This window comes from Symphalangus syndactylus, chromosome 17 (assembly GCF_028878055.3).
Source record: "Symphalangus syndactylus isolate Jambi chromosome 17, NHGRI_mSymSyn1-v2.1_pri, whole genome shotgun sequence".
NCBI lineage: Eukaryota > Metazoa > Chordata > Mammalia > Primates > Hylobatidae > Symphalangus > Symphalangus syndactylus.
This window is the reverse complement of record NC_072439.2, coordinates 19,973,224-20,000,246: the sequence shown is the minus strand read 5'-3', so window position 1 is coordinate 20,000,246 and position 27,023 is coordinate 19,973,224. Positions and strand designations below refer to the sequence as shown.

Genomic DNA, 27,023 nt, shown 5'->3' with positions numbered 1-27,023 from the left:
TTTAAGAGCTAAGTTCTGAACGAGGAGTAGAAATTGAGAGGAGGGCCGTCTAGGGAGAGGGAGCAATACACGCAAAGTCCGTGACGTGAGGGAGTGCAAAGTGAGTGATGTGTTCAGGGAAGTGCAAGTAGCTGAGCCTGTTGCCACAGAGAGTACACAGGCACAGTGATTAGAAATAATCAGGGACCAGATTACAAAGAGCCTGGTATGCTTGGTGAAGAAGTTTAGATTTTATCCTCAAGGTGATGGAGAACTACACCTAGATTTTAGGCAGGGTATTGATGTAACCACCCAACAGGTTCTTCCTGCCTGATGCACAAATAATGACCACAGCATTGCAGTAAAAAAAGAGTTTATGGGGTGGGACGAAAGAGTTTAATTGACACAAGGCTGGCCACACCACATGGGAGATGGAATTGTTATTCAAATCAGCCTCATCTTCAGCTCATAGGTTAGAGGTTTTTCAAAGGCAGTTTGGGGGAAGGGGTTGGAGTGCTTGCTGCTGATTGGTTTGGGTGGAGATGAAATCACAGGATCTTGAAGCTGCTCTCTTGAGCTGAGTTGCTTCTGGGTAGGGCCACAGGAGTGGAGTTGGCAGGTCCAGGTGGAGCTCTGGGTGTCAGACATGCAAAAAACCTGAAAAGATATCTCAAAATGCCAATCTACAACAGTGATGTTATGTGCAGGACATATCTGGTGACCAGTCTACAGCTTAGCAGAATTCAGGTTCCTCTCCTCCCCCTAGTCTGATGGCCTTTCATTAGCTTTACAAAGGTGGTTGAGTTTTGGGGAAGGTTTCTTATCATTTAAACTATAAACTAAATGTCTCCCAAAGTTAGTTTAGCCTAAGTGTAGGAATGGTTAAGGGAAAGGCAAGATGGGGGAGCATGGGTTAGATAAGATCTCTTACTGCCATATTTTTTCACTGTTATAAGACGTGGTGGCTCATGTATCATTGACATTAGCAGACTTGTGTTTTAGGGTGATCTCTTTGACTGTCAAAGTGGAGGACAGATTGAATCAATGAGTTAGGGGAAGATGAAGCCCAGAAGCAGGATAAGTTGCGTTAGCTGTGATTGCTGCTTTCTTCTCTGGGATGCCCCTTTCCATCTTTACGGATCTTGCCTGTAGTACTTGCCATAGCACCAGGCAAATAGAAGGCATTTTACATCATATGTTGGTTAGCTCCACTGCTGTGGCTTGTGCTAACAGTGACTGGGCACTGATTTGAAAGTAAAGTGAGCACCCTTTTTCCTGTGGTCACAAATCAGGCAAAATTGCTTTCTTGGTTAGAACTGACATGGAAGATACACACACACACACACACACACACACATATATATTTTGAGACAGAGTCTCACTCAATCGCCCAGGTTGGAGTACAGTGGTGTGATCTTGGCTCACTGCAGTCTCTGCCTCCTGGGTTCAAGCAATTCTTCTGCCTTAGCCTCCTGAGTAGCTGGGATTACAGGTGTGCGCCACCATGCCCAGCTAATTTTTGTATTTTCAGTTGAGATGAGGTTTCACCATGTTGGCCAGGCTGGTCTTGAACTCCTGACCTCAAATGATCCCCCTACCTCAGCCTCCCAAAGTGCTGAGATTACAGGCGTGAGCCACCGTGCCTGGCCAGAAGATATGTTTGGCTCTTCTCAAGATGTCTCCATAGGCATTTTCCATTTTGTGAAGAGTCTTTGTTCCAAAGTTGACAGTGGGTTCCTTTAGGGCAGGAAACATATTTTTATTCATTTTTGTAGCCCCTGGACTTATCACAATACATGATACATACTAGGCAATGATAGATATTTGTTTCATAAATTTGAAATTCATGTGTTGTATTTGAAATATGTTTCATGAAATATGCTGTAAATGTTGATTAGGTGCTCAGATTCCCCCTCAAAAGCCTTTTAAATCTAGAGCCTAATGGGGTACTGGGCATATCTAAGGCCTGAGAAGGAGGGAAACTCTAGGAAATGGCAGGAATTAGCAGAATGGAAGTAAGTTACTTCCCAGAAGTATTTAGCAGTTGAACTGAGACAGTTTCAGAAAGATTCTGGGCCAAAGGTTTTTAGAAAGACCTACTGGGGAGATTGGGAAGTTCTGAATTCCTTTTGCTACCTTCTGTTATACAAATCACTTTTGTTCTTCCTCATATACTTTAAAATACATTTGGTTGGCACAGTGGCTGATGCCTGTAATCCCAACATTTTGGAAGGCCAAGTAGGAAGATTGCTTGAGGCCAGGAGTCGAAGAGCAGCCTGGGCAACACAGCAAGATCTTCATTAAAAAATTAGCCAGGTGTGGTGGCATGGACCTGTTGTCCCAGCTACTTGGGAGGCTGAGGTGAGAGGATCACTTGAGCCCAGGAAGTCAAGGCGGAGTGAGCCATGATTATACCACTGCACTCCAGCCTGGGTGACAGAGTGAGACCTTGTCTCTGAAAGAAAAAATAAATAAAAAAATAAAAAATAAAAAAAAAAAAATAAAATTGGCAGGGTGCGGTGGCCCACACCTATAATCCCAGCACGTTGGGAGGCTAAAGTGGGAGGATCACTTGAGCCCAGGAGTTCTAGAGCAACCTGAGCAATGTAGTGAGACCTTGTCTTTTTTTTTTTTTCTTTTGAGACAGAGTCTCGTTCTGTCGCTAGGCTGGAGTGCAGTGGTGCGATCTCGGCTCACTGCAATCTCCGCCTTCCGGGTTCAAGCGATTCTCCTGCCTCAGCCTCCCCAGTAGCTGGAACTACAGGCATGTACCACCACACCCAGCTAATTTTTGTATTTTTAGTAGGGACGGGGTTTCACCATGTTGGCCAGGATGGTCTCGATCTCTTGACCTTGTGATCTGCCTGCCTCGGCCTCCCAAAGTGTTAGGATTACAGGCGTGAGCCACCACGTCTGGCCAAGACCTTGTCTTTACAAAAAATAAAATTAGCTGGGCATGGTGGTGCACACCTATAGTTCCAGCTACTTGAGAGGCTGAGGTGAGAGGATCACTTGTGAGCCCAGGAGGTCAAGGCTGCAGTGAGCTGAGATCATATCACTGCACTCCAGCCTGGGCAACAGAGTGAGACCCCATCTAAATATAAATAAATAAATAATAAATAAATAAATAACAGTTAAACTACATGACTTGCCATGGTTTCCTGATTCTTTTTTTTGAGACGGAGTCTTGCTCTGTCCCCCAGGCTGGAGTGCAGTGGCGCGATCTCGGCTCACTGCAAGCTCCGCCTCCCGGGTTCACGCCATTCTCCTGCCTCAGCCTCCCGAGTAGCTGGGACTACAGGCGCCCACCACCACGCCTGGCTAATTTTTGTATTTTTAGTAGAGACGGGGTTTCACCGTGTTAGCCAGGATGGTCTCGATCTCCTGACTTCGTGATCCGCCCGCCTTGGCCTCCCAAAGTGCTGGGATTACAGGCGTGAGCCACCATGCCCAGCCCGGTTTCCTGATTCTTTTGTCTTTTTGTGTTTCCTTTCTTTGTTAGGAATGTTTTCTCCTTTATGCCATTATCATCATTCTTCAGTGCCCTGCTGAAATGCTTTTTACGAAACCTTATGGAAAGAATAATCTCTCCCTACTGAAGTCATCTCAATTTTTAGACCCCCTTGTGGTACTTAATGCTCTCTACCTAGAATTATATATGGGTTATCATTCTTACACTAGAAGGAAGGAATCATATGTAATTTAGCTATGAGTATTCCAGAGTGTCTAGCACAGGTCTTTGTAAATGTTGAATGGACAATGTGGCTGAGCTGTATTACTAATTTAGTGTTATGGTTACTTTTACTTGTCAACCTAGCTGGACCATGACGTGCCCAGGGATTTGGTCAGATATTATTCTGGGTGTTTTTTTCTTCTCCCCAAGATGGAATCTTGCTCTGTTGCCCAGGCTGGAGTGCAACGGCTTGATCTCGGCTCACTGCAACCTCCACCTCCCAAGTTCAAGCAATTCTCCTGCCTCAGTCTCCCAAGTAGCTGGGATTATAGGCTCATGCCACCACACCTGGCTAATTTTTGTATTTTTAGGAGAGACGAGGTTTCTACATGTTGGCCAGGCTGGTCTCGAACTCCTGACCTCATGATCCACCTGCCTTGTCCTCCCAAAGTGCTGGATTACAGGCCTGAGCCACTGCTCCCGGCCTATTCTGGGTATTTCCGTGAAGATATTTTTGCATGAGATTAAGATTTAAATTGATAGACTGAACAAAGTAGGTTGCTCTCCCTAATATGGGTGGACCTCATCCAATCAGTTGAAGGCCTGAATAGAACAAAAAGACTTATCCTCCCTTGAGTAAAGGAATTCCTCCTGCCTGACCACTTTCAAACTGGAATATTCGCTTCTTCCTGTCTCCAGACTCAAACTGAATCATCAGCTCTTGAGCCTTGCTGGCCTTTGGACTGAAACTATACAACCGGCTCTCTTGGGTCTCTAGCTTTGCAGCTTACCCTGGAGCTCTTGGGACTTGTCAGCCTTTATAATTGTGTGAGACAATTCTTTATAATAAAGCTCTTTTTATATACAAACACACAACATCTTGTTGGTTCTGCTTCTCTGGAGAACCCTACTACACTTGGGTTCTAAATGTTAGAAATATCCCAGGGAAGGGAAAAGAGTCCTATCTACCATTCCTGGCACAGGATTACATGAGGCACACATTAAAAATGATGCTTACCTGTGATATCTTTTCATCTCTTGAACCCTTTTTATGAACTCTTCTCCCTCTTCTAAGATTTAAGGTATATAGGACTTTGATGCTACCCTTATCCCTCTACTTTAATATCTGATCCAGGCCTATCTTGTTCCTCATTTATGGCCCAAATTTCCTGCTTTTGAGTCATTTTCCCAATCCTACCCCATTCCCATTAAAGCTCCCAACTCAGTGTGTTAGATGGAAGCTGGGTGGTGAGGGAAAAGCAGTTTGTACAAGTGATTCATGTATAGCTGAAAGCTCTGTAATCTTCTCAGAATCATTTGCTAAATGAATTAGATGAAATACCATGTAGTTTAATAAAGTGGGATGAAAATTTTAGGCAGAGTGGGGGCAAAATCTTTGAGTAACTGCCCAATGGGAGTTACTCAACCCTACCTGGAGTCAGTCCTAGGGTTAGCATTCCTGTGCGCTTACTGCTTTGACAGATTCTTCCCTTTTCCATCTTTGAAACCAGTTTCACCAGGAGCGGTGGCTCACGCCTGTAATCCTAGCACTTTGGGAGGCTGAGGAGGGCGGATCACCTGTGGTCGGGAATTCGAGACCAGCCTGACCAACATGGAGAAACCCTGTCTCTACTAAAAATATGAAATTAGCTGGGCATTGTGGTGCATACCTGTAATCCCAGCTACTCAGGAGGCTGAGGCAGGAAATTGCTTGAACCCGGGAGGCAGAGGTTGCGGTGAGCCGAGATCGCACCATTGCACTCCAGCCTGGGCAACAAGAGACTCTGTCTCAAAAAAAAAAAAAAAAAATAGAAAGAAACCACAGTTTCTCTCAAAATATTAACAAACAAGTACTCCCACAGAAGTAGCAATGGAGATTCTACTGCTAACATAAGAAGAGAGAAAGAAGGAAACCATTAGCAGTCTCCACTGGATTTTTATAAGTTAGCAACTATTTATAGTTTTGAAAGTCCTATTTTAGAAGAATATGATTTGTTTAAAAGATGATGAGCAAATCAGTAGTTTTATATTATATGTGGTCATAATCAGAGAAAAGACCTGGTTATAGGAGAGGAGATTTTAACGTGGTATGGAGGCACTATGTTTGAAATGTTGGTAAGTCAAATCTGTCGTGAAGCTGCTCTGCCTTAAAATACTTAGGATCTATCTTATCTTCAGCTAGCTCTTCCCTTCCAGATTTTGAAACCAGCGCAATTGTCCCACAGGACTAATGTTTACAGGTTTTTTGAATAAACACAGAAATTGACCTTCCCTAGTCTTAAAACTCTAAACTTGCATTTGTCTCATCTGAGTTCCTTCCTTAGGAAACCTACCCTCAGGCAAGGAACTGAAACTCATCAGATCCTCACACCCAGACAGTGAGATACCAGATTCCTTATCCGTCATTACTGCTTCCCTACCCCTCCCTAATTTCTGTTTTCCCACCTTTCCTGCTATATAAACTCCCCAGTTTCAGTCAGTCAGAGAGACTGATTTGAGACTTTATCTCCTGTTGTCTTTCACTGCACCCCCCGATGCAAGCCCTCCTTCCTGGAAATACTTGTTGACTCAGTGACTGGCATTCTATGCAGCAAACTGCAGGACTAGGCTGAATGTCTGGTATTTCAGTAGTAATTTCCTGTGAGAAGGAAGGAAGTAGTTAGAAGAAAGAGCATGATCATAATAGGAAACTAAAAACTCTGCATCTGTTTCAATATTTTAATATTTAAATATATTTAAGCCTGTCTTATATTAAAAATACCCCTTTTGAACTCTACTTCTCTTACTGGCTTCTACCATATCACTCTCTTCTTTTTTTAGAAACTAACATTTATTTATTTATGGTTATTTTTTTTTTTTTTGAGACAGTATCTCGCTCTGTTGCCCAGGCTGGAGTGCAGTGTTGCAATCTCAGTTTACTGCAACCTCCTCCTACTGAGTTCAAGCGATTCTCCTGCCTCAGAGTAGCTGGGACTCCAGGCATGTACCACCATGCCTGGCTAATTTTTGTATTTTTAGTAGAGACGGGGTTTCACCATATTGGCCATGCTGGTCTCAAACTCCTGACCTCAGGTGATCCACCTGCCTCGGCCTTCCAGATTGCTGGGATTACAGGCATGAGCCACTGTGCCTGGCCTAAACTAATACTTAAAAAGAGTTTATAGTATACTATCTCCATTTAGTTATCTCTCATCTACTCCTGAGCATCCTAGAGTAGATTTATTCCCGTTGTGCAACCAAAACTACTCTCACCAGGGTCGCCAATGTTGACACAGTTGCAAAATAGAATGACCCTTTCTCACCCTTGTTTTACTTGGCATTGCAGCACACTTAACCACAGTCCGCTAGTGCTTTGCTTTGGAATTGCTGCTCTGGCCCTCACACTGTTGGATTCTCTTCTACCTCTCTGGCCATTCCTTTTGAGTTTTCGTTACCACCTTCTCTGATGTGTCCATTCCATTCCTTAAATTCAGTGTCCTTATGTCCTCTTCTCTTTCTATATACTCATGTTCCCTCTGTGACTTCAGTTATAATTGATACCTGATGAATGGCCCATCTCTCTCTCTCTCTCTTTTTATGAGACAGAGTCTCCCTTTGTTGCCCAGGCTGGAATGCAGTGGTGAGATCTCGGCTCACTGCAATCTCTGCCTCCCGGGTTCATGCCATTCTCTTGCCTCAGCCTCCTGAGTAGCTGGGACTACAGGTGCCTGCCACCACACCGGTTAATTTTTTGTATTTTTAGTAGAGACGGGGTTTCACTGTGTTAGCCAGGATAGTCTCAATCTCCTGACCTCATGATCTGCCCGCCTCGGCCTCCCAAAGTGCTGGGATTACAGGTGTGAGCCATCGCGCCCGGCCATCTCTCTGTCTCTTTAAACAGAGATGGGGTCTTACTCTTTCACCCAGGCTAGAATGCAGTGGTGTGATCATAGCTCACTATAACTTTTAACTCCTGGGCTCAAGCAATCCTTCCACTTTAGCATCCCAAAGTGCTGGGATTACAGGTATGAGCCACTGTGCCCAGCTAATTAAAAACTTTTTTTTTTGGTAGAGACAGGGTCTCGCTATGTTGCACAGGCTGATCTTGAACTCCTCCAGCTTCGAGCTATTCAGCTACCTAAGCCTTTCAAAGGGCTGGGGTTACAGGTGTGAGCCACTGTGCCTGTCTCGCGTTCTCTCTCTCTTTTTTTTTTTTTTTTTTGAGACAGAGTCTCCCTCTGTCGCCCAGGCTGGAGTGCAGTGGCATGATCTCTGCTCACTGAAACCTCTGCCTCCCGGGTTCAAGCGATTTTCCTGCCTCAGCCTCCCAGGTAGCTGAGATTACAGGTGCCCACCACAACACTTGGCTAGTTTTTGTATTTTTAGTAGAGACAGCGTTTCGCCATGTTGGCCAGGCTGGTCTCAACTACTGACCTCAAGTGATCCGCCTGCCTTGGCCTCCCAAAGTGCTGGAATTACAGGCATGAGCCACTGCACCCAGCCCTCCATCTCTCTTGAATTGTATATCTCAACAGTTTATTGGACATCTGCTTTTGAATATGCAACATGTCCAAAGAAACTGAACTTACTTGCCTCTAAACCTGATTGTTTAAAACAAAATTGTAGCCAGGTGCAGCAGCTCACACCTGTAATCCCACCACTTTTGGGAGGCTGAGGCGGGAGGATTGCTTGAGTCCAGGAGTTTGTGACCAAGCAAAGAGTAAGACCCCATCTCTATTTAAAGAGAGAGAGAGATGGCCAGGCGTGATGGCTCATGCCTGTGACCTGGGCAACATAATGTCTTTTTTTTTTTTTTTTTTTTTTTTTGAGATGGAGTCTCGCTCTGTCGCCCAGGCTGGAGTGCAGTGGCGCAATCTCGGCTCACTGCAAGCTCCGCCTCCTGGGTTCATGCCATTCTCCTGCCTCAGCCTCTCCGAGTAGCTGGGACTACAGGCGCCCGCCACCACGCCCGGCTCATTTTTTGTATTTTTAGTAGAGATGGGGTTTCACTGTGGTCTCGATCTCCTAACCTCGTGATCCGCCTGCCTCGGCCTCCCAAAGTGCTGGGATTACAAGCGTGAGCCACCGCGCCCGGCCTGAGACCTCATGTCTTAAAAAAATAATTATCTCTGCGTGGTGGCATGTGCCTGTAATACCGGGTACTCAGGAGGCTGGGATTGCTTGAGCCCCGGAGGTTGAGGCTGCAGTGAACTGTGATCACAAGACTGCACTGTAGCCTAGGTGACAGAGTGAGACCCTGTCTCAAAAAATTTAAAAAAAAATTTCAGTGGATGGTACCCCACAATGATCCACACCAGAAATCTGGCCACCATCTTTGATTACTCTTTTATCACCCCCACATCTAGTCAATCACTCCTCTTGACAATACTACCTGCTAAATATCTCTCAAGCTGTCCACTTCTTTTTCCAACCTTACTCACACTACTGATTCAGGCATTTCCTTTTCTAGATCACCGCAACAGCCTTCTCTCTGATTCCACTTTTTTGTCTTCAGTCTAATTCCATGCCACTCTAATTCATTTTCTGCAGTGTGGATGGAGTGGATGTATGAGACAAAATTCTAATCACATTTTCCCCAATATTAAAGCCCTTTAAATGGTTCTCTGTTGCCCTCAGGATGCACTTTGATCTCTTCAATAGGGCCCCCAAGCTTTTTTTTTTTTTTTGTCATATTACAAGTGCTAATCCTGCCCCTACCTTACTCCCATTCTTGTACTCCAGGTACACAGCACATTCTTTAATTCCTTAAATACCCCTGTTCTCTATTGTGTCTGGGCCTTTGCACTTATTCTATCTGCCTAGAATGCTCCTGTTATGCCTCTTTCTTATCAACTTTAGTTATCTTTGGTTTAGACATCACTTCTTCTGTGCTATGCTATGCTAACACCCCAACCCCAGGTCATGCTTCTGAAGTACCCAGTACTTACCCCTGTGTAGCGCTTACCATGCCCTCTCAAGATTACCTGGTGAATGTAGTGTAAGCATTTTGTATGCAGAGACTACATGTCTCACTGTTGAATCATGGGCCCTAGAAAAGTATCACATAATAGATGCTCAGTAAATACACATCATTACTTCGGGTATGTTTCTCATTAAATCAATTAAACAAGTGGTACAGAGCTGGTAGGGAATGACCAGAAATGAGGTCCTAGGCCTCGATGTTAGGTGTTTTTTTTTTTAAAGTAAAGCCAAAGTTCAGATTATTGCAGTTTTATAGGTTGGCTATGGGTCTTAATGGGCTTATGGGATGTTACAATTGAATTGAAACTCTGTCCAGCTGGTACAGTGCTTTATCCAGGCCTCAGTGTTCTTTTTTTTTTTTTTTTTTTAAAAAAAAAACAGCTTTATTGAGATATAATTTATATGTCATACCACTCACCCATTTAAAGTATATTCCTCAATGATTTTTTTCCACAGCAAGAGTGGAAGTTTATTTTATTTTATTTTTAAGATGGAGTCTTGCTCTTGTCGTCCAGGGTGGAGTGCAATGGTGTGATTTCGGCTCACTGCAACCTCTGCCTCCTGTGTTCAAACGATTCTTCTGCCTCAGCCTCCTGAGCAACTGGGATTACAGGCGCCTGCCACCCAGTTAATTTTTTTGTATTTTTAGTAGAGACAGGGTTTCACCATGTTGGCCAGGCTGGTCTCCAACTCCTGACCTCAGGTGATCCACCCACCTCAGCCTCCCAAAGTGCTTGGGATTACAGGTGTAAGCCACCGCGCCGGGCCGGGAGTTTATTTTTAAAAGGCTTTAGAAAATGAAAAAAGAGAAAGTATGCTTGGAAGACATCCAAGTGGGTGACTTGAAGAACAAGTGCCTGATTTTTAGTATAGTCACAGAATTGTATAACTATTACCAAAATCAGTCTTCAGAACATGTTCATCACCCCAACAAGAAACTCCATGCCCATTAGTAATTGCTCCTTTTTTCACCCCACCCTTCAGCCTCCTCTCTCCAGCCCCTGGGAACCCTAATCTACTTTTTTGTTTCTGTGAACTTGCCTATTCTCAATATTTCATATAAATGGAATAATATGTGTTCTTGTGACTGGCTTCTTTCACTTAGCATAATATTTTCAAGCTTTATCCATGTTATATCATATATCAATACTTTATTTCTTTTTATTTTTTACTTAAAATTTTTTTCCTATACAGATGAAGTCTCACTGTATTACCCAGGCTGGTCTCAAACAACTGGGCTCAAGCAATCCTCCCACCTCGGCCTTTCAAGTTGTTGGGATTATAGGTGTGAGCCACTGTGCCCAGCCCCGTTTCTTTTTATTGCCAAATAATCTTCCATTGTATGTATATACCACGTTTTGTAAATCCATTCATCAGTTGGTAGACATTTGAGTTGTTTCTGCTTTTGGCTATTACAAACAGTGCTGCTTATGAACATTTTTTTTTTTTTTTCTAAGAGATGGAGTCTTGCTTGGCTCACTGAAACCTCTGCCTTTCCAGTTCAAATGATTCTCCTGGCCCAGCCTCCTCAGTAGCTGGGATTACAGGTGCACACAACTACACCCAGCTAATATTGGTATTTTTAGTAGAGACGGGGTTTCACCATGTTGGCCAGGCTGGTCTTGAACTCCTGAGCTCAAGTGATCTGCCCACCTCAGCCTCCCAAAGTGCTGGGATTACAGGGGTGAGCCATCAAGCCCAGCCATGGACATTTGTGTATGAGTTTTTGTATAGGCATGTTTTTATTTCTCTTGGGTATATACCTAGGAGTGGAATTGTTGGATCATATTATTACCAGAATGGGGTCCTAATCAAGTCCCCAAGAGAGGGTTCTTGGATCTTACACAGGAAAGAAGTCAGGGTAAGTCCATAGAGTAAAGTGAAAGCAAGTTTATTAGAGAAGAAACAAAAGAATGGCTGGTCCATAGGCAGAGCAGCCCTGAGGGCTGCTGGTTGGATATTTTTATGGTTATTTCTTGATTATATGCTACATATGGGGTGGATTATTCATGAGTTTTCCAGTAAAGGGGTGGCAATTTCTTGGAACTGAGGGTTCCTTTTCCTTTTTGACCATTTAGGGTAACTTCTAGACATTGCCATGGTATTTGTAAACTGTTATGGCACTGGTGGGAGTGTCTTCTAGCATGGTCACACATTATAGTTAGTGTATGAAGAGCAATGAGGACAACCAGAAGTCAGTTCCATCTTTATCTTGCTTTGGGCGTGTTTTGGCCAGCTTCTTTACTGCATCCTGTTTTATCAGCGGGGTCTTTGTGACCTGTATCTTGTGCTGACCTCCTATCTCATCCTGCAACTAAGAATGCCTAATCTGTGAATGTAGCCCAGCAGGTCTCAGCTTTATTTTACCCAGACCCTGTTCAAGATGGAGTTTCTCTGGTTCAAACACCTCTGACATATTTCCCCCCTCCTTTTTACAAGGGGATCTTTAATCCTAAGGGTTGCAGAGGGGCAAAGATCCATCCACTGTAACTTCTTTAGGCTGAATAGGGGCAATGATATTCCTGCCTATTAGGGTCTCTTGTATCCAGGGTAGAGAGGAGCTCAGTCAGAAAGCCTCAGCATGGTGAGGGCCCTTCATAACTCTGAGTTCTGACAAAAGGTGATATCTGAAAGACTAATAAGTGCTCAATTTAAGAAAACATTGAATAAGCTTATCTTGCATTTTTACACAAAGAATATGACAGCAATATATTCCACAAAAGTAAAGCGAAATAAGTAAAATTATTCCAAGTGAACTAAATAAGAAAGCTTTTCATGAATGGGGCAGTTGTTGCAACCAAGCTGATACAGAGTCACTAGCTGATTCCAATACATGCCCAGAATTAAGATATTGATCCAGATTTTTACATTACCTTCCTCTTTTGTTTCTTCTGAGCAGCAGCCAGAGATCACTGGTTGGTTCACAAGAAGAAGCAGAGTCAGTCTAAATTGCAGAAAAAACTCAAAAAGCAACAGATGAGACTAGAATCTAATAACAGGTGTATGACAGTTTTTGAAAAATAATTTTTCTCTAATTCCCATTTTTATTAAAAACAAATCATGGTAGGACTCATTTATTTGCAAACTAAGTTTTAGTCTTATTATAGTAGGTCTGATTATTTGTATAAAGTGCAGCAAGAGTAATGATTTGCCATATAGGCTCTTTTTAAATTGGATTTGATGGAACTTTGTTCCATAAGGAATCTCAGATTAGAGCTTTTAAAGCACTCATCCTAGCCATGAGTTTGTACCTTCAAATACTTGTATGAATTGGGTACATTTCTTTCCTCTCAATTTCCCAGGATAATTGGGACTCCTGGGCCAGAAAGTGACATTTTGGCCAGGTGCGGTCATCACACCTGTAACCCCAGCACTTTTGGAGGCTGAGGTGGGTTGATCACTTGATGTCAGGAGTTTGAGACCAGCCTGGCCAACATGGTGAAAACGCTGTCTCTACTAATAATACAAAAAAAAATTTAGCCTGGCATCATGGCACATGCCTGTAATCCCAGCTGCTCGGAGGCTGAGGCAGGAGAATCACTTGAACCTGAGAGGCGGAGGTTGCAGTAAGCCAAGATCGTATCACTACACTCCAGCCTGGGTGACACAGTGAAACGCTCTGTCAAAAAAAAAAAAAAAAAAGTGACATTCTTTACTTACCACAGGTCAGGATCCCTGTACAAGGACTGCATAGACAAGGCATGAGGCCAGTTTTCCCAGGGGGCTTTTTCTGACTCTGTAAGTCAACTTTGATTCCTTAAAAGTAGTCTTTTTGTACCTGGCATGCCATTCCAGTCCAAGCCTTCATAAAATAACCATTGTCTCCAATGGTGTCCTGTTACGAAAGAAAACAGATTCTTATTGTACTTGTGCAAATATTGCCATAGTTAAGAATATTTACAGTTTCCAAATTTTGGAGAAATGAGGTAGAGAGAAAGAAATATGCTCCAAATTTTCTTTATAGGAATATATTTTACTTGTTAAAAGCTGTAAATAGCTCAAAAGAAAAGTATTCTTGACTCCGAAAAGACAGAAAGGATCAGCAATGTTTTAGGCAAAAAGTCATATAAAGATTATTTTCATCTTTTGTTAGTTCAGTCTATGCAATTAGTTCCTGTTTCACTCAACATTATGTACACATTAGTTTTCCAAGAGAGTCTTTGAAGTTCTTTCCTCTCTATTTTAATGGCACACTTTCCAAAGTTATCAAAGGCCTGCATTTAAGAGTACTCATCAGAGTCCTATAGCTGATTATAAACTGCCCTTTAAAGAGGATCAAAATAAGACAACAATTGTCTGTGGATGACAAAAATTATTATGGCAGTCATGGTTACTTCTGTGGCATACAACAATTTTACAAAACAATTATAATTATTACTGATAAGATACACTAAGTCATATCAGTATTATAGGAGTATAGCATAATTTTGGAAAACATACCAATAACACGTTTATACAAATATAGCCCAAAGAAAGCCAAACACTATTTCATATTTGACAGTGCTTCCTGTATGATTTTAATATACCAAATAAGCCAAATATGTCTCTGTTGGACTTTAGGGTACCTGATATTTAAAGGATTAATCAAGTCAGAAAAAGGCAACTTATAATTTGATTTTGGAAAGTTTTCAAATATTAAAGGTTTAAAATACTTGATATAAAATAGAATCCCAGCACACCGTAAGTCATTTAGCCAAAATGATAACTCAAAGATTTTAAAAAGAGAAAAACCTGGCCGGGCATGGTGGCTCACGCCTGTAATCCCAGCACTTTGGGAGGCCAAGGTGGGCGGATCATAAGGTCAGGAGTTTGAGACCAGCCTGGCCAATATGGCGAAATCCCGTCTCACTAAAAATACAAAAAATTAGCCAGGCGTGGTAGTGCACGCCTGTAATCCCAGCTACTCAGGAGGCTGAGGCAGGAGATTTGCTTGAAACTGGGAGGCGGAGATTTCTTATTTTATTTTATTTTTTTATTTTATTATTTTTTTTATTGATTTTTTTTGCATACAAAAACAATAAACAGTTTCTAAAAATACATACAAACAAAAAGATGCGTATCAAACATATTAGGAAGGTTGCACATGGGAAGTCGGGGAATAGAAATGGGGGTGGGAGTTAAAATAAATGAGAGAGGGACTTTATATGGATCAGTGATAATAACTCAATCCTCTATTTGACAAAGAAGAGGGAGAAGGAAGAGGAAGAAAAAGAAAGTGGGATAAAGGATCAGAAAGGGAGGAAAATAGAAAAAATTAGAGTATGACTCCAGGGTAGACCTGTTTTGTTGTCACTGAGTTGGTTGGTTGGTTTGTCTGTTGTATTCTTCATGTTTCGCCAAGTTGGCCAGACTGGTCTCGAACTCCTAGCCCGAAGTGATCAACCCGCCTCGCCCCTCAGAGTGCCGGGACCACAGGCGTGAGCCACCACGTCCAGCCCCCACATTGCTTCTGGCCTCCGTGGTAGACCTCCCAGACGGAGCGGCCAGGCAGAGGAGCTCCTCACTTCTACCCAGACACGGGGCGGCCGGGCAGAGGGGCTCCTCACTTCCCAGACGGGGCGGCCAGGCAGAGACGCTCCTCACTTCTTCCCAGACGATAGGTGGCCGGGCAGAGGCGCTCCTCACTTCCCAGACGATGGGTGGTCGGGCAGAGGCGCTCCCCACTTCCCAGACGATGGGTGGCCGGGCAGAGGCGCTCCTCACTTCCCAGACGATGGGCGGCCAGGCAGAGGCGCTCCTCACCTCCCAGACGATGGGTGGCCGGGCAGAGGCACTCCTCACTTCCCAGATGGGGCAGCCGGGCAGAGGCGCTCCTCACTTTCCAGACGATGGGTGGCCGGGCAGAGGCGCTCCTCACCTCCCAGACGATGGGTGGCCGGGCAGAGGCGCTCCTCACCTCCCAGACGATGGGTGGCCGGGCAGAGGCGCTCCTCACCTCCCAGACGGGGCGGCCGGGCAGAGGCGCTCCTCACTTCTTCCCGGACGGGGCGGCCGGGCAGAGGCGCTCCTCACTTCTTCCCGGACGGGGCGGCCGGGCAGAGGCGCTCCTCACTTCTTCCCGGACGGGGCGGCCGGGCAGAGGCGCTCCTCACTTCTTCCCGGACGGGGCGGCCGGGCAGAGGCGCTCCTCACTTCTTCCCGGACGGGGCGGCCGGGCAGAGGCGCTCCTCACTTCTTCCCGGACGGGGCGGCCGGGCAGAGGCGCTCCTCACTTCTTCCCGGACGGGGCGGCCGGGCAGAGGCGCTCCTCACTTCTACCCGGATGGGGCGCCCGGGCAGAGGCGCTCCTCATTTCTTCCCGGACGGGGCGGCCGGACAGAGGCGCTCCTCACTTCTACCTGGATGGGGCGCCCGGGCAGAGGCGCTCCTCATTTCTTCCCGGACGGGGCGGCCGGGCAGAGGCGCTCCTCACTTCCCAGACGGGGCGGCCAGGCAGAGGCGCTCCTCACTTCTTCCCGGACGGGGCGGCCGGGCAGAGGCGCTCCTCACTTCTTCCCATACGGGGCGGCCGGGCAGAGGCGCTCCTCACTTCTTCTCGGACGGGGCGGCCGGGCAGAGGCGCTCCTCACTTCTTCCCGGACGGGGCGGCCGGGCAGAGGCGCTCCTCACTTCTTCCCGGACAGGGGGGCCGGGCAGAGGCGCTCCTCATTTCCTCCCGGACGGGGCGGCCGGGCAGAGGCGCTCCTCACCTCCCAGACGATGGGAGGCCGGGCAGAGGCGCTCCTCACTTCCCAGACGATTGGTGGCCGGGCAGAGGTGCTCCTCACTTCCCAGACGGGGCGGCCGGGCAGAGGCGCTCCTCACTTCCCAGACGGTGGGTGGCCGGGCAGAGGCGCTCCTCACTTCCCAGACGGTGGGTGGCCGGGCAGAGGCGCTCCTCACTTCCCAGACGGGGCGGCTGGGCAGAGGTGCTCCTCACTTCCCAGATGGTGGGTGGCCGGGCAGAGGCGCTCCTCACTTCCCAGACGATGGGTGGCCAGGCAGAGGCGCTCCTCACTTCCCAGACGGTGGGTGGCCGGGCAGAGGCGCTCCTCACTTCCCAGACGGTGGGTGGCCGGGCAGAGGCGCTCCTCACTTCCCAGACGGTGGGGTGGCCGGGCAGAGGCGCTCCTCACTTCCCAGACGGGGCGGCCGGGCAGAGGCGCTCCTCACTTCTTCCCGGACGGGGCGGCCGGGCAGAGGCGCTCCTCACTTCTTCCCGGACGGGGCGGCCGGGCAGAGGCGCTCCTCACTTCTTCCCGGACGGGGCGGCCGGGCAGAGGCGCTCCTCACTTCCTCCCGGACGGGGCGGCCGGGCAGACGCGCTCCTCACTTCCTCCCGGACGGGGCGGCCGTGCAGAGGCGCTCCTCACCTCCCAGACGATGGGAGGCCGGGCAGAGGCGGGGAGGCGGAGATTTCAATGAGCCAAGATTGCGCCACTGCACTCCAGCCTGGGTGACAGAGTGAGACTGTACCTGAAAAAAAAAAAAAGGGGGGGGGAACCTTTACTCATTGACAGAGGGAAGACTTAGCTTTCCAAATAATCTTTCTCTTTTCTTTCATTCTTTTTCCTGTAGTTTATGCAAAAGGCAAACAAAAATCTTTCATTAAAAAAATTGGCCGGGCGCGGTGGCTCACGCTTGTAATCCCAGCACTTTGGGAGGCCGAGGCGGGCGGATCACAAGGTCAGGAGATCGAGACCACGGTGAAACCCCGTCTCTACTAAAAATACAAAAAAATTAGCCGGGCGTGGTGGCAGGCGCCTGTAGTCCCAGCTACTCGGAGAGGCTGAGACAGGAGAATGGCGTGAACCCGGGAGTCGGAGCTTGCAGTGAGCCGAGACTGCGCCACTGCACTCCAGCCTGGGTGACAGAGCGAGACTCCGTCTCCAAAAAAAAACAAAAAACAACAACAACAAAAAAAAATTACACAAAAATCTTGTTCAAGAGTGAAAGCCAAGTCTCACCTTTACATTAGTGTACTATATTGATGTTAAATCCAGTTCTTAATAAAACCTAATAGACAAATCTGTTCAGGTGCAATGGCTCATGCCTGTAATCCTAACACTTTGGGAAGCTGAGGCAGGAGAATCACTTGAGCCCAGGAGTTCAAGACCAGCCTGGGCAACACAGTGAGACCCTGTCTCTTAAAAAAAAAATCTTTTTTTTTTTTTTGGAGACAGAGTCTCACTCTGACACCAGGCTGGAGCGCAGTGGTGATCTTGGCTCACTGCAATTTCCGCCTCCCAGGTTCATGCCATTCCCCTGCCTCAGCCTCCCGAGTAGCTGGGATTACAGGTGTGCACTGCCTCACCCAGCTAATTTTTGTATGTTTAGTAGAGACAGGATTTCACCATATTGGCCAGGATGGTCTTGATCTCCTGACCTTGTGATCCACCTGCCTCGGCCTCCCACAGTGCTGGGATTACAGGCGTGAGCCACCGTGCCTGGCCAAAAAAAAAAAATCTTATACACAAATCTGCCTAATCTTAATCATTTTATCATAAGGTAAGATTCTTACAAACCTTTTATAACTCTTTACAGTTTTTTTTTGGTTAAAGAATAGAACCATGCTCTAAGAAATCCATGTTATGCTTTTATTCCAATGTTCAATTTACAGATAAATTGAATAATACCCCTTTAATTTTAGCCAATATCTTCTTATACGGAATTTCTTTTACAACACTAATCTTTCATAAACCTTTCACAACTTACTCAAACATCAGCTTTATCCTGTCCTTTAATTCTCTAAATTAGGAAAAAAAAATCCCCATACTTTCTTATAATCTTTTACCAAAAACACATTCTACTTTCCTTATATATCTTGCATGTAAAACTGTTTCTCTAGTAGTCTCAATTACATATGTTACAATGTTAGCTCTTAGCAACTTTTATTTTTGGTGAAAGACCTGGTAAGTAGGCAATTTTATTTATGTACCAGGTGTGTAGCCTAGGACACCAGACAGAAATGCAGATAAGGTCTGACTATTTCCAACATAGTTGGGGGCATGGATAACTCCATATGTCCCCAGGCCTTACCTAGAATCTAGCTACAAAGCAGGTAAGTTGTACAGTATCAAAAGTCAAAGTAGTAGTTTATAACCTTAAACCATCTAGCAAAGATAGTATTTGACCTGCCTAATTTAGACTAAATGTCTAAGTTTTGAAGATGTTTTTATTTTACCAATAATCTTGAAAAGTGTCTTTATTTCATAAAGATTACTAAAGTCATGTGAACTAAAAGGCATTAAAGTTTTTATTTTTCTGACCAAATATTTGATTTCAGCACTTATTTTTCTTAAAGCCAATTAATTAGAGCTTTTTATATAAATACCACACACACAACACATATAAATACACAGACAAGAAAAACAAAAACAAGAACAGAAAACAAAACTTAGATACACAGACAGAAGCAGAACCAATAGTTGTAAGATTTTTCATTTGCCAGTTTTTAAGTTTTTCTTTCCCATTTTATGAACCCTATCATGACTTACATAGACCATCTAGACTTTCTAACTTGTCTTATGTCTCCCTTTTTCCTAAATAATCAGTCATTCTACTTTAGGACAAGGATTTACCATACAAGATCTTTTCTCACATAATGTTTCTTTTCTTTGTAACTTTCCTTACCAAAAATACATCTTCATATCCATAACTTTCTTCACACCTCTCTCCCCTACTGTTTTTTTCTCTTTCTACCTTTTTTCTATTTTCTTCTGTTCCCTGTCCTAATTGTCAGCTAAGCAATACTAAATTACGTTTCCAAAGGGCCAACTCTTAGATGAAACAAAATAGAGAATTCATATTTTATTCAAACCAAGGAAAAATGGTGTGAATAACAGTTCAGTTAAGACAGCCAGGGCCAGGCGTGGTGGCTTATGCCTGTAATCCCAGCACTTTGGGAGGCCAAGGCAGGTGGATCACCTGAGGTCAGGAGTTCGTGACCAGCCTGGCCAACATGGTGAAACCCCATCTCTAATAAAAATACAAAATTAGCTGGACATGGTGGCACGTGCCTGTAATCCCAGCTACTCGGGAGGCTGAGGCAGGAGAAACACTTGAACCTGGGAGGTGGAGGTTGCAGTGAGCCGAGACTGCACTATTGCACTCCAGCCTTGGAAACAAGAGCAAAACTCTGTCTCAAAAAAAAAAAAAAAAAAAAAAAAAAAAAGACAGCTAGGAAAAACATACGCTCTTACACATAGAGATTTCTCTAAGGATGTAAGTTAAGTTAATTACTGACTGGCTTTAGGGTGGAGCCTTTTAAAGAACAATGCCAGGAAAGCATGAGGTTTCTAGAGCCTAGTAAGCAGACACAGCTGGAAGGCAAAACAGATCCCCGAGAATTAAGGGACCATTTTTTTTTTTTTTTTTTTGAGACGGCGTCTTGCTCTGTCGCCCAGGCTGGAATGCAGTGGTGCGATTTCGGCTCACTGCAAGCTCCCCCTCCCAGGTTCACGCCATTCTCCTGCCTCAGCCTCCTGAGTAGCTGGGATCGCAGGTGCCTGCCACCACACCCGGCTAATGTTTTGTATTTTTAGTAGAGACGAGGTTTCACCATGCTAGCCAGGATGGTCTCGATCTCCTGACCTCGTGATCCGCCCGCCTCGGCCTCCCAAAGTGCTGGGATTACAGGCATGAGCCACTGTGCCCGGCCAAGGGACCCATTTTTGTACTGGATCCTGGATCCCAAAAAAGAGGTAATCAGCCCATCTCCCATGGGAGACTCATCTCTCAGTGGGAGTTGCGGATGTTTCCATACCTTTTAGGTGGCTGAGAGCATGTTTCTCTGATCCAAATATGCAAAGAGCTGAGTATCCCCCCATAACTGCCATTAGCTGTCCCTTAAGTATATTTCCTACCTAGTTATTACACATGGAGGCTAAAAGCTCTCTCATAATGCAAAGTAATTTCTTTTTTTTCTTTTTCTTTTTTTTTTTTTTTGAGACAGAGTTTCGCTCTTGTTGCCCAGGCTGGAGTGCAATGGTGCGATCTCAGCTCACCACAACCTCCGCCTCCCAGGTTCAAGCAATTCTCCTGCCTCAGCCTCCCGAGTAGCTGGGATTATAGGCATGCACCACCACACCTGGCTAATTTTGTATTTTTAGTAGAAATGGGATTTCTCCATGTTGAGGCTGGTCTCAAACTCCTGACCTCAGGTGATCCACCCGCCTCAGCCTACCAAAGTGCCGCGATTACAGGCATGAGCCACCGCGCCCGGCCAATGCAAAGTAATTTCTGATACCCCCCAAAAGTCAAAATGTCAGGTAATGCAATGCAAAACAGAACAGAGCATTAGATTTTGAGAGGCATCTATCCGCTTTTATTTTATTTTTTTTGAGACAGAGTCTTGCTCTGTCACCCAGGCTGGAGTGCAGTGGTGTAATCTCAGCTCACTGCAAACTCCACCTCACGCGTTAAAGCAATTCTCTGCCTCAGCCTCCCAAGTAGCTGGGATTACAGGCACCTGCCACCATGCTTTAGCTAATTTTTGTATTTTTAGTAGAGATGAGGTTTCGCTATCTTGGCCAGGCTGGTCTTGAACTCCTGACCTCGTGATCCACCCGCCTTGGCCTCCCAAAGTGCTGAGATTACAGGTGTGAGCCACCGCACCCGGTCTATCCACTTTTAATTATTGCTGGGGTTCCGTGAAGAAAAGAGAAGTTTTCCCCAAAATGGGGTCTGTGTCATCCTCTGTTTTTCCCAAGGAGTCCCAGGCTGTTAGAAATTATCTTAGGTCCTCTTATGTAAGCATGAAGGTGGCAAGAATAAAAACTGGAGAAAGAGAATTCAGTCGCCTGAGAAGAAAAAGTTTTTGTTTTTGTTTTTTCCAGAAAAGTAAGATCCAAGAAAAAAACATAAAGGCCTTTAAAACGTATGTATATCTTGGACATCTGCTTTAAATTAAGCCGGCTTTTAACCAAATCTCTTATTACTAGACTCTAGTTAAAGACAAACAGCCAATATTTCTGGCTTTTGGACTTTACCAAAGGTAACTTGCCAGATGAAACCAATAAGTTTTAACTAAGGTTATGACTTAACTGTGGGTGTACCGGGTATTTCCAAAGAGTTGGTAAGCAGTTTTTACAAGATCTAGAATCTCTAAAGGTAGCACAGAGAAAGGAAAATTTGAGAAGGGAAGCCAGAAGTTGTTCATGGACGGGGGCACATGTTTTCAGGATCTCCTGAGGGTTATGTCACGGGCAAAAAAAAAAAAAAAAAAAAAAAAAAGTAATAAAAATAAAAAATAAGTTGTTCATGGAGAGGAAGAGAATTAATAAATGGTAAAGGTCACACAAATAAATCAGAAAGGACTTATTTCCCAGGCTAAAAATTGAACCCAGGCCACCATTGTGAAAAGATGAAATCTTAGCTACTGAGCGATAACATTGGGCAGTTTCTGTTATCCTTCCCAGAAGAGCCTAGAGCAGCCAATTTTGAACTTGCTAAGGCTTTTAACTGCTCAAGATAATTTTTAGGGCTATGACATGAGCCCCCAAATTCCTGCCCTCCAGATGGCAGAGACCAAGAGAAAGTACCATGGTTACAATGTCAGACTCCCAAGGACATAAAACAAGATGAGGGAGAAACCTCATCCAGGTTTTTGGTTGGTTTGTTTTGTTTTTTGGTTTCGTTAACCTGCAGCAATTTGTAACTGAACAGCTTTCTGGGGTGGCTTGAACAGAGGGCTTACAGGGGTCCTTGGCCTGCATTCTATCCTGTGGTATCTCTTTTTATGACAGAACGACACAGAAAGACAAATTCATAGCACAAATTACACTGGATTTGTTACAGCCTAAGATTAGCTTCATAAATCCTTTTTCCCAGTAATGAAAACTTTGCAGAGGAGATAAAAAGTGATTTTTACCATGCATTCAACTGGTTCGCACAGAGAGAGAGAGAGGAAAGGGAAGGGAGAGGGAGAAAAGCATTGACTGCAGCAGGGTAGGGGAGGCAAGGAGCTCGGGGGCCAGGGAAAGACCCACCCATTGCAGTGACACTGGATCAAATGTTCAGGCAGCTGATCGTCAGTCTTGAAGGGATCGTTTCTGGTAGTCTCATTGGCTCTCAAGTTTCCCCCTTTAGGGAGAAAAAAGCTCCCTGTGTCCCACGATCCTGTACATGCCTAATCCTGTCACTCATAGCCTTCAGCAAAGAGCACAAGGCAGATTAATCCAAAGAGAATAGCGGTTAACATCCTGTAGTACCAAATCCATTTTTAACCAACAATAGTGTTACCAAGGGAGACCTCTAACTCCCTATGTCTTAGGAGGGACTCTGACCTTCCTAAGTTGGGCCTTTAACCCAAGTTCAGACAAGCGTCCTTGCCCTTTACTGTGATGGGCCTTTTAACCCCTTATGCATGCATGCCTGCCTGCCTGCCTGCCTGCCTGCCTGCCTGCCTGCCTTCCTTCCTTCCTTCCTTCCTTCCTTCCTTCCTTCCTTCCTTCCTTCCTTCCTTCCTTCCTCCTTCCCCCTTTCCCTCCCTCCCTTCCATCTTCCCCCTTTCCCTCCCTCCCTTCCATCTTCCTTCCTCCCTCCCTCTCTCCCTCCTTTCCTCCCTCCCTTCCATCTTCCTTCCTCCTTCCCTCCCTTCCTTCCTTCCTTTTCTCTTTTAATATATAAAAATTTTTAGCTAATCTTCTCTGTATCTTTCCAATTTTAGTATATGTGTTGGTGCAGTGAGCACAATCCGCTATGTCTTAGGAGGTATTCTAAACCTTTCAGGTTGGGCCTCTAACCCAACTTTGTCCTTTACCCAGGATAAAATGTACCCCAGCACTTACCCAAAGTTAGCCAATTGGTGCTGCGTGGATGATTTTCCTTTGGAGTTGGGGGTCTCTCCAGTATTGTCCCTTCATGGTTCCCTGGAAGATGTTATGGGAAATGGGTCCCAATCCAGACCCCGAGAGAGGGTTCTTGGATCTTGCACAAGAAAGAATTCAGGGCAAGTCCATAAAGTGAAAGCAAGTTTATTAGAGAAGTAAAGAAACAAAAGAATGGCTACTCCATAGGCAGAGCAGCCCTGAGTGCTGCTAGTTGGTTATTTTTATGGTTAGTTTTTGATCATATGCTAAATATGGGGTGGATTATTCATGAGTTTTCCAAGGAAGGGGCAGGGATTTCTCAGAACTGTGTAGACCATATAGGGTAACTTCCAGACATTGCCATGGCATTTGCAAACTGCTATGGTGCTGGGGGGAGTGTCTTCTAGCATGCTAATACATTATAATTAGTGTATAATGAGCAGTGAGAGCAACCAGATGTCAGTTTCATCGCTATCTTGGTTTCGGTGGGTTTTGACCAGCTTCTTTACTGCATCCTGTTTTATCAGCGGGAGATTTGTGACCTGTATCTTGTGTTGACCTTCTAGCTCATCTTGCAACTAAGAATGCCTAACCGCCTGGGAATGCAGCCCAGCAGGTCTCAGCCTCATTTTACCCAGCCCCAGTTCAATATGGAGTTGCTCTGGTTCGAACACCTCTGACAGTATGGAGGGCTTACAATTCTTAAGAAGAGAGAAGTTGCTGAGCTTTAGAGAATAAGCTGAAACATGCATGAAGCACTAATAACTCTTGCCCTGTACTTTGTTACTTTAGTGATAAATTTTACAGCTGGTTCTTTGAATAATTTACATTAATTAAGTTTCTCTGTCTGATGTGAAGTAGCCAGCGAATAAGCAAAGTCTAATTCTCCAATAAAGATAAAGCCCTTTTTGGGTTAAATGGAAGTAGGAGAATGTCACGTCTGTTTCTGTCCATTTCCATTCCTGCTCCTTCTCCTCTGGACCAAACAGGGCTGGCTGATGGAGTTAACCAGGAAGACTTCAAATGGGGAGATTGGCTCATTTAAACTCCTGCTAGTATTAAACTGTTCCTCAGTCCTATGTAAGTTAAGACAAAAAAGTTATGAAACTCATGTGAGTTATAGTTATAGGATTCTGTTAACAAGTATATCATATCCAGATAAATATGGGCACCTTGAAAGTAGTTGTCCTGGGAATAAATACACATCTATTCAAAAAATTCTGTCATCATTACTCAAAATATTTTGGTCAACTTGCCATGTAGAGTTACTTTCAAAATCAGTCTGAGGCCTACAAGAAAACCAGTTTCACTTCCTTATAATCACACTTAGGATTTCAGATACTTGCTACTCTGCTTGTGTTTATTAGCCTTTTTAAAATAGTTACCCCTTTTTATTTCTCTAGCCTCAAGCAAGGAAAACTCTGGGTTCACATAGTGCTCCAAGTACAGGACAAGGCTCACGTCATACAGAACCCAAGCAATGAAGAAAGATTGGCATGCTTCACAAGACTTTGACCTTTAAACAAAGCATGGTCAGTCTGTTTTCTCCAGTGTCCTGTTTCTGCTTTGTGATCCCCTCCCCCACCCTTTTTGTATTAAAGAACCCTTAAACCTGAGGCTGGGGACATGGCCTTGAATTGTCCTCTCAGAGGAAACAGGGAGAATGGGTAGAGAGAGGTACTTCAGAGGTCTCTTTTTCCTTCTGCTTGTGGGTAGTTAGTTAATGATCTACCAGCAGTCCCCACTCTTGGGGATACTGGGATCATGTTCCAGCCCCACATCACGGCTTAGGGCAGAGGGCACTTTGTACACAGAGGGAGCTGCATCTGACTTTCCTACTTGATCTGTAGAGTCAGTAGCCATCTGTGGTCTTGTATGTTCTCAGTTGTCAGGCTCCGGTTATGAAAATGGATCTTTCAATTTTCTTTCCCTCTGAGTCTACTCTGAGGGAAAATGGGGACGTTTACTAGCAGAGGAAAAAGAAATACTGAAGTTTGCAAAAATTGATAGAAAGCTGGGCTCCCTGCTCACCATGCCTCCTTCCTCCCCAGCAGTTTCTAAACCCCCAGAACATTACAGTGAGATTTTAGCTGATGGTACAAACATGTCTACAGGATTTCCTCAAGCTGGGGCTACATTTGAAGGCTTTATATTTTGGCCATCTGACCTGCTTTTCTCTTTTTCCAGAGGATTCTACTTTTCACAAATAGGTATGATCTAGGAGTTCAGCCTCCTTCATCCTTCACTAATTGCAGAATAAGCAATGCAGAGGCTGTTCAGAGAGTATCTTATCTGTGGGGAGAGGGAGAGGAAGCACTGGGACACCTGCCAGGGGAGGGACCAGAGGGCATAATTAATAAATGAACAACCCTGGAGCAGAATAGGGGACGAGTTAGACACAAGGAAGGAAGCTAAAGGAAGCCAGAGAATTTCAGGAATTGAGGGTATCACATGGAGAAATAAAGAGCGAGTTAGACAGAGGCTGTTGGTAGTCCCTACCCTGCCATCTGAAAGAATTGCCTGATCAAGGCCTACTATGGGCATGGTCTTAGGCTAGGTTTTAGGGATAAAGAGATAAATAAGACACAGTCCTTATTTAACAAGTTTACAGTCTAACAAAAAGGAGATAAATTGACAAATTGGAGGTGATTTTTCAGAATGTGTGGTATTGTGGGCTAGGAGTCTGCTACCATTGCTAATAGCTGGCATTTATTTTTTACCCACCGTCTTCTAAGCATTTTATGCATTAAATAACTCATCAACTCCTGACATCAGCCCCTTGAAGTATATATTGCTATTGCTATAATCCTTGTTTTATAGGTAAAGAATCTGAGGCACAGAGATATTACACATAGCCTGCATGAGGTCTTACAGCAGGCACTCAGAAGCAGAACTCCAGCACAGGTAGTCTGGTTCTAGAACCTACACTGGCACTAACATAGCTGCTAATAAGTCATGTGGGGAAGCTCTACCACTTCATGTCTTCATGCCTTTGTACCCACTTGTCTTTCCTTGGCCTGAGATACTCTTCCTTAAAGCCTCTGGTCAACGAGAGACTCTTCTTTGATATCTTCTCTGACTCCTTCTGCCTATCCGAGAGCCATTGCTGCCCTTGGAGCTTACCCAACACTTTGTCATTGCATTCTATTTATTGGAATTTCTGACTCCTTTTATTATAAGCTTCTGGAGAGCAAGGAATTTTTATTCTCGGAAAACAGTTGTAAAAGTAGAGCCAATAATATAATGAGTTTAAATGTACTTATCATCCACCTTCAGTGATGAACATTTCAGTTCAATCTTATGTCATCCATACTCCTCCTTCCAACCATGAATTATTTTGTAGAAAATCATAGACATCAAATCATTTCATCTGTAGATATTTCAGCTTACTCCCAAAATAGAAGGGCATTTTAAGAAACAGTATCACGGCCGGGCGCGGTGGCTCACGCTTGTAATCCCAGAACTTTGGGAGGCTGAGGCGGGCGGATCACGAGGTCAGGAGATTGAGACCACTGTAAAACCCCGTCTCTACTAAAAATACAAAAAATTAGCCGGGCGTGGTGGTGGGCGCCTGTAGTCCCAGCTACTCAGAGAGGCTGAGGCAGGAGAATGGCGTGAAC

General features: G+C 44.8%; 1 long non-coding RNA gene across 15 annotated transcripts; it reads right to left on the bottom strand.

The window, feature by feature from the left end:
• Positions 1 to 335: 335 nt before the first annotated feature.
• Positions 336 to 27,023, bottom strand: LOC129466613 (uncharacterized). Of its 15 annotated transcripts, XR_010116573.1 has the most exons (9): positions 23,383 to 27,023; positions 14,892 to 17,068; positions 13,392 to 13,448; positions 10,032 to 13,232; positions 9,616 to 9,680; positions 5,323 to 5,436; positions 5,085 to 5,230; positions 1,362 to 1,716; positions 336 to 636 (listed from the first exon to the last, which is right to left on the bottom strand). It is a non-coding gene; the product is annotated as an uncharacterized lncRNA (long non-coding RNA). The 15 variants fall into 15 exon arrangements; XR_010116577.1 differs by having other exon boundaries at positions 336 to 1,716; positions 4,671 to 5,230; XR_010116570.1 differs by having other exon boundaries at positions 336 to 1,716.